We start from the raw sequence: 15,053 nt of genomic DNA on the forward strand, positions 1-15,053 counted from the left end.
GCGAGGAACACTCTGTCACAGGAAACATTGGAAGGTGAATAGATACACTTATGTAGAATTTAGCCAGGCAGACGAACAGGCAGGGGATGGAAGAATGTCGACCAGACAGGCAGGCAGATGGGATTATCTTAAATTGGCATAGTGATCAGCACAGACATTGTGAATCAAAGAGTCTGTTCCTATGTTGTATGTTCTATGTTCCATCTTGGTGAATCTCCTCAGCACCCTCTCCTTATCTCCTGTTATCAAGGGCAAATGGGAAAATTAAGCACTCTCATGAGTAAAAGTTGTTCACATCTCTTGGACTAAGGACAAGTTACTTAATACAGAGGCCTGCCCAGTTCTTCTGGTATGAGAGTTAACAAAGTAAATGAAAACAAAATATATTTTGGGCAACACACTGTGTAGTGTAAGCTGGGGCCCCAGTGCCCCACAGCTAGGAGGTCAGCTGAGCAATAATATTTGCTATTCTGCAGGATTTATTGTCTTCCCTTCAAGCATTAGAAATTTTTGATGGCTTTGTCTATGAAAAATAGCACTTTCTCGGCTGATGTCCTCTTGCATTTATGTAGATTTTTGAGCAAAAACTGGAATCTAGCCAATGTTTGAGAAATGTATGAAGCTCATGGCAATTTAATAGTTGACCATTACTAATATGAGCAAGCTATTCAAGAAAACGCAACACTGTATAACCAGTCACTAGTGAAAAACCTTTCACTAGGATTATTGGCATCATAGTAAATGAGTGTATGGTGTATTCATTAATATATAAGTAAATAGCCAGCCTATACTGATGACTTGCACAGCAAACATTGTAGTAAGGTGAACAGGTCATTTTACAAGGTGAACTTGATCATAGAAAAAGACACGTGAAAACAAAGCTGGTAAAGAATCAATAGGGTGAAATACATCTGGCGATCTGCAGCTGCAGCCTGCCTGGCAGTTGTCCTTACAGCTCCCCACTGTGATTTTTTTAGAATGTATATTTAATACATTTCTCTGCAGTATCCAGGCAAAAGAAATCTGTGTGCAGTCTGGTTAATGAAACAGATGTTTTATTCCTAGCAATAGATGGTTGTTTCAACTAAGATAGTCAAATCTTACTATATTGTCATGGAAGTTAGAAACAATAAACTCCAGATATGGTTAAAACGTGTAGCAATATGGTCATACACTTTTGACGTTTTTGAACAAAAATCTAAATGCCTTCCCTGTAGTCATGCTTGCTCTCACAGAATCAAAATACCATGCTTTTCTCTGAAATACTTGGCTTCTAATCAAAAAGAAATCAATCAGTATCAAAAGGAATTCTCTTTAGAAGGAATGGATAGATTAACTTTATACAATATACCGATTGTCCATTAGTGTTTCAAATGTTCAGAAGTGTAAGTTGGGTAGATGTAAATGGCACTAGAGATTAGAGCAATCCAGTTATTTCCTTGGAGTGATGAATGCGTTAAGTAGGCTTTCAGCAGAAGTAACAGAGACTGAAACGATTAGCCTTCACAAAGGTCTGGTTACGAATGGGATCAGTGTTCTTGAACATCTCAAATATAAACATTGGAAACGTGAGGATTTATCCATGTTTTATTTTAACCAGTTTTGAAGTTAGGGAATATATAGTATGCAGATCACTTCATAAAATATTTGTTTGAAATAACTTTCTTCTTCATTTATTCTAAATGGATTAACATCTCCTGCAGAAAAAAAAGAAGGGAAATTGAGATGAACAAGTTAAGACTCTGTATATTTATGTTCCAAAATATTACTACAGGGCTGGTGTAATAGAAGGCATGTAATAAAATAATGATCGGAATGTAGCACTTAAAAATAATAGGTGTTCTCTTATGTATTGAGGCATCACGCATCAATGTTGATGATGATGTAACAAAATGTTTGTAATAAATTCTGTTTGTCACACAATCTGCCAGCACATTATTCCCAATATATACTGTTTATTTTTCATATTTATAATTGCAGATATCATTCCAGTTCACTTGAACACATTAAAGCACATGGCAGTAGATGATGCATACTCTGTATGACAGGGCATTCCAGAAACAGATGGATTTATACCCCACGCTTTGAGCTGTGAAGGATGAATGGTGAAAGCTACGTATGAATTTGGATTCAAAAGCATATGTTGAAATTGGAAATATAAGGGAAAAAATACCAGCTTTCACCTCCAGAGAATTTGCAGCTAAACTGATTGTCAGCTTGCAAAAAAAATCCAATAATTATCACTTGTTCACCACTAACTCAGTGAGTGAACAGAGTAGAACAAATAAAAATGATTAAAACTATATTTAGTCATAGAACACTACAGGACAAAAATGAGCCCTTCAGCCCATCTAGTCTGTGCTAGCATGGTTGCCTAGTCCCATCAACCTGTACCTGGACCATTGCCCTTTAAACCTTTTCATTCATGTATATATCCAAACTTCTCTTTAATGTTACAATTGAACCTGCATCTGCCACTTACACTGGCAGCTCGTTCCACACTTGCACTGCCCTCTGAGATAAGAAGTTACCCTCCCCCAAATTCCTCTTGAATATTTATGACCTCTTGTTCTATTCTCACCCAACCTGAGGGGAGATTGCCTAAGCATTCACCTTTTCTGTACCCCTCATAATTTTGTATGCCTCGATCAAATCACTCCTTATTCTCCTGTGTTCCAGGGAATAAAGTCTTAACCTATTCAACCTGCATCTGTAAATCAAGTTCTCAAGTGCAAGCAATATCCATGTAACTTTTCCCTGCACTCTTTTCAGAGAAAAGAGCACAGTTGCAGATTGGCAGGAGTGATGTTATAGACATCACAGAATCATGGCAGAGAGATTATAGCTGAGAGCATAATGTCCAAGGATACACATTGTATCGAAAGGATAGGCAGGAAGGCAGAATGGGTGGTGTGGCTCTGTTAGTAAAACAATGAAATTAAATCATTAGAAAGAGGTGACATAGTGGTGGAAGGTGTTGAATCATTAGTGATAGGAACTGAAAGCATGAAAAGACTTTGCTGGGAGTTGTATACAGAACCCCCGAAATAGAAGTGAGGATGTTTCCTACAATGGTGTAGCCTAAGACCAGAGGACACAGCCTCAGAACAGAGTCGTCCTTTTAGAATGGAGATGAGGAGAAATTTCTTTAGCTAAAGGGTAGTGAATCTGTGGAATTCTTTGCCACAGGCATCTGTGGAGGCCAAGTCTTTATGTATAGTTAAGATAGAGGTTGTATTATTTGAGGCATATATTATTATTTTAGCCAAAAAATGTAAAGATCCAACAGAGTGTTCTTCGTATAGGCCGATTTCTTTGTTAAATATTGATGTTAAAATTTTGGCTTGTAGATTGGAGAATATTATAATTTCTATTATTTCTGATGACCAAACCAGTTTTATTAAAAATCGTCTTCCCTTTTTTAATATACAGCACCTATTTAATATCTTATATTCACCCTCAATTGGGACTCCTGAATGTGTCATTTCTCTTGATGCGGAGAAAGCGTTTGATCGGTTGGAGTGGAATTACCTTTTTGCGGTTTTAGAAACATTTGATTTTGGACAAAGTTTTATTTCATGGATTAAATTGTTATACTTATGCCCCACTGCTTCTGTTTTGACTAACTCTCAGCAATCCCAGTCTTTCAGCCTTAAACGTGGCACCCGTCAAGGATGCCCTTTAAGTCCCTTCCTTTCTGATTTGGCTATAGAGCCACTGGTGATTGCGTTTCGAATTTGTCCTAAACTGACGGGGATTTGGAGGGGAGGTGTTGAACATAAAGTTTCTCTTTATGCCGACAATCTTTTACTTTTTGTATCAAATCCGTCCACTTCCTTACCTCCAATGCTTTTACTTCTTAATCAATTCAGCCAGCTTTCTGGTTATAAACTTAATTTACATAAATGTGAATGCTAACCAATTAATAGAGAAGCACAAGCATTAGTATTTCATGACCTCCCTTTTAAAGTGGTTAATAATCAATTTACTTACCTTGGTATTACAGTAACAAGGAACTGCAAGAATCTTTATCAAGAAAATTTTGCTAATCTTTTAAATTCTACAAAACAGAGTTTGACACAATGGTCACCCCTATCTATGTCTCTGGTAAGTCGAATTAATGTTATTAAAATGTATATCCTTCCTAAATTTTTATACTTATTTCAGTCTTTACCAATTTTTATTTCTAAAGCTTTTTTTGATTCGTTAGATTCCATCATTTTCTCCTATCTATGGAAGGGCAAACGTTCTAGACTTAATAAGGTTTACCTTCAAAAATCTAAAAAAGGTGGTATGGCTTTGCCTAACTTCCATTTATATTATTGGGCAGCCAATATTCGCTGTCTTACTTTTTGGTCCTTTTTTCATAATCAGTCTGACTGACCAAAATGGGTGGCAGTGGAGTTGAACTCTATTAAGGATCTCTCTATTTCTGCACTTCTTGGATCTGCACTTCCTTGTCACTTGCCTAGACTAATTGTTAATCCTCTTGTTAGACAGACTCTGAGAATATGGGCCCAGTTTAGAAAATATAATGGCCTTCATGGTTTCTCGCTCTCTCTAGCCCTATCTTACACAATCATCTTTTCCTACCTTCTATGCAAGACGCAACATTTCATGATTGGTACAGAAAGGACATTAGGTGCTTTGAAGATCTTTTCATAGATAATCGTTTTGCAACTTTTCAACAACTGGCTGTTAAGTTTAATCTACCTAATACCCATTTCTTTACATACCTTCAAATTAGACATTTCATTAACCCTTTATTATCTAATTTTCCTGAGATGCCCGAGAAAAACATTGTGGACCTGTTTCTTTGTATTAATCCATTGGGTAATGAGCATTTAGCTCATCATGTAAGTTCCAACTATTTGAACACATAAGAACACAAGAAAGTACTGTGGATCCAAGTTAATTGGGCGATCAGTTAATTGGGGCAGCTGCTTCTTTGGGACAACTCTCAAAGAACAAAAACAAATCAAGAAAATAGCTGGGATTCCCTTAAATTATTTGGGACTCTATGCCACAGTCAGTTACTGCACTTGTGTGGCTGTTAGACACTACACCGTGGTTAGAGCGAACAGTTGTGTCAGATGTGTGCCTTTTGTGTTACGTTATCTATTTTGGCTTACAGGTGCCAATTCAAAACGCAGCGATTTTTGATTTTTTTTAAATTTTGACTTTTAAAACATTTTTGAGACCCTTGTCATGAAAAGATTTAACATTGGTCAAAATAAAATACCCACTGGACCAAATTAAAGGCCATCCGCTTATAATCACTAATTGTCAGAGTTAACTGGAGTGCCACACGCTTGGTACATCAGCAAGATAGACTGCAAGAATAATGGGCATTATGTGAGGGACAACAGGGAACATCCTAAAACAAAAGTGTGAAGGTAAGGATCCAGATATTGAAGAGGCCCTCAATCGATGATTTCCATTGTAACCGGAGGAGATGTGGATGTCAGTGGACCAATATTAAAAGATAAGTCAAGGGAACTAGCTAGGAAGCAGGGTCATGAAGATTTTAAGGCAACAGATGGTGGGTTGACTAGATGGAAATGCAGCCACCAGAATAAATTCAAGAAAGCACACAGTGAAAAAGGTAGTGCTGATGCTAAAACTGAAGAAACATGGAAGTCTACAAAACTCTTGAACTTCCTTCAAAAATTTTGTGCAGTTGTTATCTATAATGCCAAATAATAAGCCTCTTTTTATCATATCATGCTGGATGGTTCTCTGTGCTACAAGCACAAAAAACTATCAAGTTCCAAGAAAACAATGGTCACATAACTGTGTTCTGTTGTTGAAATATATCAGGAACTGATAAAAAGAATTTGTTGGAAATTGGAAAAAGTGTTGAACCTTGATGCTACAAGGGTCCAAGAAGTATCACTAGTCAAGTATCGTGTCAGCATACACTCGAATTCCTCCATTGGTAAACATTACGAATACACAATTATATAATACTGCAATAATATTGATAGTGTTCTAAATTGTTCTGCATTTCATTTAAATACATAATTTGCTACTTGAACAGTAGTTTGTTTTTTATACCTTTTTAACTTTGTATGATTTGGGCAGCCACTTAATTGGGCCAAAATATACTGGTTCTGATATGTCCCAATTAACCAGAATTGATATACTGTTACATAGAACAGTATATCATTGTACAGGTCCTTCACCCCATTACGTTGTGCCAAACCTTTTAACCTACTCCAAACTCAGTCTAACTCTTCCCTCTTGCAAAGTCCTCCATTTTTCTTTCATTCATGTACCTACTGAAGAGTCTTTTAAACGTCCCTAATGTATCTGCCTCTACCACCACCCCAGCAATGCATTCCACACACTTACCAGTCTCTGTGTAAAAAACCTACCTCTGTTATCTCCCCTTTACCTTCCTCCAATCGCCTTAAAATTATGCCCTCTCATATTCGCCATTCCCACCCACAGAGTGGATAGGTGCTGGCTATCCACTCTATGGAGAGCTGGATGAGGCCACTAGCAGCCCCCACCCCAAGCCTGCCCCACTATTCATTATGATCATGGTGGATCTATGTTAGCCTTGACGACTCTTTTCTGGCAGTTCCCTTTAACCCTTAATTCTCCCATATTTCAAATACTTATCTATCTACACCTCAAAAATGATCTGGTCTTATTGAAGTATAAAGTTGCATTGTTTGCTGTGTAACCAAAATTATGTAGTCAGCTTTGTATTTGCTATTTGCTATGTATGTATCCATTTTAGTAGGAGAATGAAATCTCTGTATTGTCTCTGTATTGAACACATCTCTATATTCTCTATAATCTCTGTATTGTCTCTGTATTGAACACATCAATGACTTAAGAATGTAGCCAAATAAGAAGATAATGGTGTGTTAATGGGAACACATCAGTGACTTAAGAATGTAGCCAAATAAGAAGATAATGGTGTGTTAATGAGAGGTGTAACCAAAACTATGTAGTCAACTTTGTGTTTGCTATTTGCTATGTATGTATCCAATTTAGCAGGAGAATGAAATCTCTGTATTGTCTCTGTACTATTGAACACATCAGTGACTTAAGAATGTAGCCAAATAAGAAGATAATGGTGTGTTAATGAGAGGCTAGCTAAGAGATAACTGTGGCCAGGGATGAGGTAACATGTGGCCCAAAAAGTAGATTAGAGCATACAGCCTTGTGGGGATCCAGTGCTCAGTGTGACGGAGCTACATGGAGCTTAGAAAAATAGAGGGCTATGGGTAAAGCCTAGGTAGGGACAAGCTCGGCACAGCTTTGTGGGCCAAAGGACCTGTATTGTATTGTATGTTTTCTATGTAATGAGGGGCTGCAGATTATGGAACCTGATAGGAAGGGAAGGTGACATAGACAATAGACAATAGGTGCAGGAGTAGGCCATTTGGCCCTTCAAGCCAGCACCGCCATTCAATGTGATCATGGCTGATCATCCACAATCAGTCCCCTGTTCCTGCCTTCTCCCCGTATCCCGTGACTCCACTATCTTTAAGAGCTCTATCTAACTCTTTCTTGAAAGCATCCAGAGAATTGGCCTCCACTGCCTTCTGAGGCAGAGCATTCCACAGATCCAGAACTCTCTGGGTGAAAAAGTTTTTCCTGAACTCTGTTCTAAATGGCCTACCCCTTATTCTTAAACTGTGGCCTCTGGTTCTGGACTCCCCCAGCATTGGGAACATGTTTCCTGCCTCTTGCGTGTCCAAGCCCTTAATAATCTTATATGTTTCAATCAGATCCCCTCTCATCCTTCTAAATTCCAGTGTATACAAGCCCAGTCACTCCAATCTTTCAACATATGACAGTCCCGCCATCCTGGGAATTAACCTTGTGAACCTACGCTGCATTCCCTCAATAGCAAGAATGTCCTTCCTCAAATATGGAGACCAAAACTGAACACAATACTCCAGGTATGGTCTCACCAGGGCCCTGTACAACTGCAGAAGGATCCGATACAGGTACTCAACTCCCTTTGTTATGAAAACCAACATGCCATTAGCTTTCTTTACTGCCTGCTGTACCTGCATGCTTACTTTCAGTGACTGATGTACAAGAACACCTAGATCTCATTGTATTTCCCCTTTTCCTAACTTGACACCATTCAGATAGTAATCTGCCTTCCTGTTTTTGCCACCAAAGTGGATAACCTCACATTTATCCACATTAAACTGCATCTGCCATGCATCTGCCCACTCACCCAACCTGTCCAAGTCACCCTGCATTCTCCTAACATCCTCCTCATATTTCACACTGCCACCCAGCTTTGTGTCATCTGCAAATTTGCTAATGTTACTTTTAATCCCTTCATCTAAATCATTAACGTATATTGTAAATAGCTGCGGTCCCAGCACTGAGCCTTGCGGTATCCCACTGGTCACTGCCTGACATTCTGAAAAGGACCTGTTAATCCCTACTCCTTGTTTCCTGTCTGCCAACCAATTTTCTATTCATGTTAGTACCACTTCTTGGAAGCAAATAATGGAGAGGTGTAGGGAAGATGGGAATGGTGAGGGAAAGAGGACTTTGTGGAAGGAGAGTTGGTAGAGGAGGGGAAAGAACTAGGTGATGGAGGGGGGGCGGTGAGTGCTGGAGATAAAAAAGAGATAAATGGGGTGCAGTTTGCCTGATATTAGAGAATTCAATATTCACACCATTGCATTGTTGATTGTCCAAGTGGAATAGGAGGTACGGTTCCTTTTGTTTGGTCTTGGCCTCATCCTGACAGAGGACAGACATGTTGGTGTGGAGATGAGGAGAGGAATTAAAATGGCAGTCAACCAGAAGATCCAGATGGCTATGGTGGACAAAATGTATCTGTGTTTTTTTTTTGCTTTTCTCTTTTCTTTTTCTCTATTTTTTCCATATAATTCAAGTTGATAACACTAAGAGATCTGTATAGCCCCAGTTAAAACTCTAGGCAACCTGCTGATTGTTATGATGTCAGGGAAACATCCAGGCCCCAGAGAGCAAGGAGATCCCAGCATGAATTACACCACCTTGACTAATTTCCATGTACTTTACCTTAGAGATCATCCTAAAGAGCAACGAGCTGCTTCTCAAAACCTGGCAGCACAGTGTACAGTTCGATCTTTAGCAACTCCATTTGGTAGGATTCCTATTGCCTTAAAATTTGTACAGGAAATTTCTGTTACTCAGAATTCTTGGTGGGGCCAGTCTGGACGATTTTCTAGACTATTACTTACAATTCCAATTAGTACTCCAACACGCTTTTTAAAAAGATGTTACATAGTAGTACAATAGATTTTTCCAGTGAACCTTATAAGTTTAATGGGAATGTGGGAAAAAGTGTCCTGGTGAGCTTAAAAAGAGTTCAGACATCAGGGTCCCATTGTGTTTCAAGAAAATGTGGGAAACAAAATTATCTGAGTTTCAAGGTAACATAGTAACCAGAGCCTTTGGGAATTAAAGAAAACATGTGAACCAGGGTTCTAGTGTGTTAAAGGGAGCACAAAACTGGAGCCTGTGTATTTAAGAGAGCACAACAATCTGGATCCTATTCCATAAAAGAGGGCACGAGAACTGGGACCCTGATGTGTTGAGGACAACACAGTCAACACTCGCTGTGTTTAAAGGGAGTACAGGAATCAGGTTCCCAGGGCCCTGCTTCGTGAAAGAGAAGGAAAGAACCAGGGGCCCGGTATGTTAAAGGGAATGCACAAACCAGGGGCCCGGTATGTTAAAGGGAATGCACAAACCAGGGGCCCGGTATGTTAAAGGGAATGCACAAACCAGGGGCCCGGTATGTTAAAGGGAATGCACAAACCAGGGGCCCGGTATTTCAAAGGGAATGCACAAACCAGGGGCCCGGTATGTTAAAGGAAATGCACAAACCAGGGGCCCGGTATGTTAAAGGGAATGCACAAACCAGGGGCCCGGTATGTTAAAGGGAATGCACAAACCAGGGGCCCAGTATTTTAAAAGGAATGCACAAACCAGATACCTGGTATTTCAAAGGGAATGCACAAACCAGATACCTGGTATTTTACAGGGAATGCACAAACCAGGGACCCAGTATGTTAGAGGGAATGCAGAAACCAGGGATTGGATATGTTAAAGAGAATGCAGGAACGAGGGACCGAGTATGTTAAAGGGAATGCAGGAACCAGGGATTGGATATGCTAAAGAAAATGCAGGACTGAGAGACCAAGTATGTTAAAGAGAAAGCTTGAAACAGGGACATGGTATGTTAAAGGGAGCACTGAAATAAGAGCACCATTTTTTAAAGGGACATGTTGTCTTAACGGCAGTGCAAAAACCAGGGTCCAGTTTGTTGAAAAGAACACGTTGTCTTAAAGGGAGTCCTGAAACCAGGGTCCCAGTGTGTTGAAGAGAGTATAGGAACAGTGGCCCAAGTGTAAAGGGAGTATAGGAATCTACACCCAATGAGCCATACCCTGAACCATTAGGATTACTGAATAATCAAAGAGCAGAGTATTAGAACATTATTTGATTACCCTGCCTTTAATTGCTCCCCCTTTATATTGAGCTTCTATAATCAATGTTTTGTACTGGAAATAGGAAGGATTGTTTCGTGAGCAAGTTTATTCAAGGTGAGTTGGAAAGGCTATGAATGGCGATAGGATTTTATTTATCTGAATTAATGTAACTATGAGTAGCAAGCTTATCAAGATGAGTATTATGAACAATACCTTAAATCTTCTTTAAATGTTCTGAAAACATTTCCCACTGATAAATGTTCCTTACTCTAATATTGATCTGTTCAGCTTTTGTGCTGGTAGAATTATTGGGATTCTCCAATCCTTCCATGAATGATTACTTCATTCCACAAGGTTCCCCTGATACGATTTGAACTTTATTTATGGCATTCCATTTTGTTTGTTGTCTGAGTCAATCTACTTTTAACAATATTGTGCATGTTTTAAAATCTTGGAGCTTTATTGATTTTGTTTAGAACATATAATTCATGCATGCGTCCTTCTGCAACCTGTATATGCTTCATGACAAAGGAAACGTTATTTCACAGTTGTTTTACTGAATTAAACAAAATCCATCCCAGAAACCATGCTCACCACTTCAATTTACATTGCCTCCATTTTGCAATCTTTATTGCTATCAGAACATGTTGTATCTCAAGAGCATTTGTTAAAATAAATTAGCATATACAAAGAGCTTATTCTCACTTGATAAGGTGGTATATTTGATTAGTTCCTACCAACAGAAGTGTGGGTGGCTTAATTATATTGTATGTGCTGATATAAAATGTTGCTATCAGAATCTGCCACCTTCCCCAACACAGAAAAACGAAACACTGCTGTGCCAGTGCATGAAGTGCTCCAATACTTCCCAATCAGACGTTATTGCTGCAATGTTTGAAGGCACTGTTATATTTTCCTTATTTATATGCAAGAATTGGCCCTTAAGATAGATAACAAGCATCTGCCTAGCCTTAGGATGTGTTCAAAGCAACAAGCTGTTAATTCTAATGTGGTAGAGCTCAGTTGCCAAAAGGATATTTGTTTAAAAATAACTATCACTGACAGTATTCAAATATTCAAAAATCAAAAATTGAAGGTGACAAATTCCATTGGAGAAAAACAATATTTCCAATGTCTGAAATTGGCTTAAATCAGGTGAGTTTTCAAACATTGCATTACATCTGATTTTCTTTTATTGACAATGACAAACATTTTTTTAAAAATACTTAGCATATTTATTAAGGAGTTTTGATATTGTTTGTATGTATTTTACATAGGCTTTTTAAAAAAAATTCAGTGCTTGAGATTGATCTGAAATTTGCTTTGCCTTTTTGGTCACTGTAACTCAGCTGCAAATCTGTTGGATACAGCCATGGAATCTTCACTTCATTTTTCTGTATTTTGGCCTAATGCTGAGTTTCCGTTGTTCTTGGCTGGAATAGAGCCTCTGAAATTGGATAAATATGGCCTAGGGCTCATATAGTGAGGGTTGTTTATCATTCATTTATTGTTCACTAATAAATATATATATAATACAGTCCATCATGAAGCTGGCAAAGTTTACAACCCTCTACAGCTCTGAAGATCGTCAGAAAATTATGGGGTAGGGTGACCGCAGATGCACCCTCACAGCACAGTTTATTCTCTCCACATTCCCATCACATCCCATCCCACAGATTCCACCACTCATGTGCATGCTATGCTGGCCAGTTAGCTACCAATCCACACACTGCTGGGGTGTGAGGGGAACCCAGAGCACCTATGTATTCACAGGGAGAACATGATAAATCCACACAGGCAGGACTGAACCTTGGTGGCTGGAGCTGTTCCAATGTGTTGTCGGTAACCGTTCTACAACAAGTGCAATTCCCATTGAAGCAACTCGAGTTTGGGGTCTGCATGTTATTTGCGGTGCCAAGAAGAGGCAAGGTCAAGGTGTGTTAGTCTTAATGAGTGAGACTGCAATGGGCTGCAATTCAAAGCACGAGATCTTAAAAATAATCAATTCCACCTCAACAAACTAGATAATTGAATTTTACTATACCATTTGGCCAATGCCCTTTGCTTTAGTAGGTCTGTAGCAGTCACAGTTTCACAGGAGCTAATGACCTGGCACTAGGTGAATGGGTCTGACAAAAATTCTTAACATCGTATACTCAAGTGGGTCTGCGATTCTTGGCGCCATTCTATGGATGAGGCTGCTTCATTTCTTCAATTCTGAGTAGCGTACGGTATTCTCCATGAGATGCAAGATATTAGTAACAGCTAAAAAAACAGGTCACTTAGAGCCATATAGGATGGAAACAGGCCCTTTGGCCTAATTGGTTGATGCTGATCAAGATTTCCATCTGAACTAGTCCCATTTTCCCATTTTTGACCCATACTCTTCTCAATGCTTCCTGTCCATATAACCATCCCTTTATATCAGGGGTTCACAACTTGGAGTCCACAGACTCCTTCTTTAATGGTTTTGCACCATGGTACAAAAAAGGTCGGGAACCCATTTTAAATGTTAATGTAATCACCTCCTCTTGCAGTTGTTTTGTCTGCTGATCAGTCTCTGAGTGGGAATAAGTTGCCCCTACGTTCCTATTAAATCTTTCCCCTTTCACATAGAAACATACAAAATAGTTGCAGGAGTAGGCCATTCGGCCCTTCGAGCCTGCACCACCATTCAGTATGATTATGGCTGATCATCCAACTCAGAACCCTGTACCTGCTTTCTCTACATACCCCCTGACCCCTTTAGCCACGAGGGCCATATCTAACTTCCTCTTAAATATAGCCAATGAACCGGCCTCAACTGTTTCCTGTGGCAGAGAATTCCACAGATTCACCACTCTCTGTGTGAAGAAGCTTTTCCTCATCTCGGTCCTAAAAGGCTTCCCCTTTATCTTTAAACTGTGACCCCTCGTTCTGGACTTCCCCAACATCGGAAACAATCTTCCTGCATCTAACCTGTCCAATCCCTTTAGAATTTTATACGTTTCAATAAGATCCCCCCTCAATCTCTAAATTCCAGTGAGTATAAGCCTAGTCGATCCAGTTTTTCTTCATATGAAAGTCCTGCCATCCCAGGAATCAATCTGGTGAACCTTCTCTGTACTCCCTCTATGGCAAGTATGTCTTTCCTCAGATTAGGAGACCAAAACTGCACACAATATTCTAGGTGCGGTCTCACCAAGGCCTTGTACAACTGCAGTAGAACCTCCCTGCTCCTGTACTTGAATCCTCTTGCTATGAATGCCAACATACCATTCGCCTTTTTCACCGCCTGCTGTACCTGCATGCCCACCTTCAATGACTGGTGTACAATGACACCCAGGTCTCATTGCATCTCCCCTTTTCCTAATCAGCCACCGTTCAGATAATAATCTGTTTTCCTGTTATTGCAACCAAAATGGATAACCTCACATTTATCCACATTAAATTGCATCTGCCATGAATTTGCCCACTCACCTAACCTATCCAAGTCACCCTGCATCCTCTTAGCATCCTCCTCACAGCTAACACCACCGCCTAGCTTTGTGTCATCCACAAACTTGGAGATGCTGCATTTAATTCCCTCGTCTAAATCATTAATATATATTGTAAACAACTGGGGTCCCAGCATTGAGCCTTGCGATACCCCACTAGTCACTGCCTGCCATTCTGGAAAGGTCCCGTTTACTCCCACTCTTTGCTTCCTGTCTGCCAACCAATTCTCTATCCACATCAATACCATACCCCCAATACCGTGTGCTTTAAGTTTGCACACTAATCTGCTGTGTGGGACCTTGTCAAAAGCCTTTTGAAAATCTAAATATACCACATCCACTGGCTCTCCCCATCCACTCTACTAGTTACATCTTCAAAAAATTCTATAAGATTCGTCAGACATGATTTTCCTTTCACAAATCCATGCTGACTTTGTCCGATGATTTCACCTCTTTCCAAATGTGGATAACCGACTCTCACATTTTCCCCACCACCAATGTCAGACTAACCGGTCTATAATTCCCCGGTTTCTCTCTCCCTCCTTTTTTAAAAATTGGGGTTACATTAGCCACCCTCCAATCCTCAGGAACTAATCCAGAATCTAAGGAGTTTTGAAAAATTATCACTAGTGCATCCACTATTTCTTGGACTACTTCCTTAAGCACTCTGGGATGCAGACCATCTGGCCCTGGGGATTTATCTGCCTTTAATCCCTTCAATTTACCTAACACCACTTCCCTACTAACATGTATTTCCCTTGTTACGTACCCTTGTCACGTGACTAGGGTTGAAGCTATACTGGACTTGAGGTAATGGTCTTGTGATGGTGGAGTGATGTCATTTTCCCGCCACTAGAGGTCATGTGACAGGTTTTTTTAACAGGGTATAAAAGGAGGACCCCTCCCTGTGAGGAGGGGCAGTGCGTGGCTGGATTTGCCATGTTGACTTCATGCCACTGCGTGATTTAATGTTATGATGCAGTTTAGTTGAAAGATGAAGTTTTATCTAATGCCTAAAGTTTAAAGGGTCATTGCCAGCAGTTTCTTTATAATACTGCTAGTTGAGAATCAGTGGAGAGTGAAGATCGGAGTTCGGGAGATAAAAGAT

The 15,053-nt window shown here is 39.7% G+C and overlaps 1 long non-coding RNA gene across 4 annotated transcripts in view; it reads right to left on the reverse strand.

Annotated features, from left to right (window-relative positions):
- Window positions 1-1,588: 1,588 nt before the first annotated feature.
- LOC140729054 (uncharacterized) overlaps window positions 1,589-15,053 on the reverse strand; it is a 140,927-nt gene continuing 127,462 nt past the window's right edge. For 3 of the 4 annotated variants that reach the window (XR_012099243.1, XR_012099246.1, XR_012099242.1), the window contains one exon: window positions 1,589-9,134. This is a non-coding gene — a long non-coding RNA (uncharacterized lncRNA). The remainder of the gene's footprint in view (window positions 9,135-15,053) is intronic. The other variant, XR_012099245.1, reaches the window with a different exon arrangement.

This window comes from Hemitrygon akajei, chromosome 6 (genome assembly GCF_048418815.1).
Source record: "Hemitrygon akajei chromosome 6, sHemAka1.3, whole genome shotgun sequence".
Lineage (NCBI taxonomy): Eukaryota > Metazoa > Chordata > Chondrichthyes > Myliobatiformes > Dasyatidae > Hemitrygon > Hemitrygon akajei.